Below are 301 nucleotides of genomic sequence, written 5' to 3'. Positions count from 1 at the left end.
CATTTAAGTAAATCAGAACTCTTAATTGGCTGATGCCCAGCTCTAGGCTGGGAAGTCGTTTTTCTCCTCCCCACTTGAATTTCCTTTGTTTCTGTCCACCTCAATGGAAACGGCACACAGTTAAACCTTTTTCCTGCTATAACTACGGTGTACTTGAGCCTCTCCCCTCAAGCTCATGGAAGATTGCCCAAGATGATTCTAACATAGAGTCTGTTTCCACAGTGTAGCTTTTGTCTTCCTGAGACCACTTCAGTAAGCCATGCTTTTACTTCTCTCTTCCCGTTTTTATTTGGTGTCATGG

This window comes from Rhinolophus sinicus, linkage group LG06 (assembly GCF_036562045.2).
Source record: "Rhinolophus sinicus isolate RSC01 linkage group LG06, ASM3656204v1, whole genome shotgun sequence".
NCBI lineage: Eukaryota > Metazoa > Chordata > Mammalia > Chiroptera > Rhinolophidae > Rhinolophus > Rhinolophus sinicus.
The sequence above is the reverse complement of the archived record's forward strand: the minus strand, read 5'-3'. Positions refer to the sequence as shown.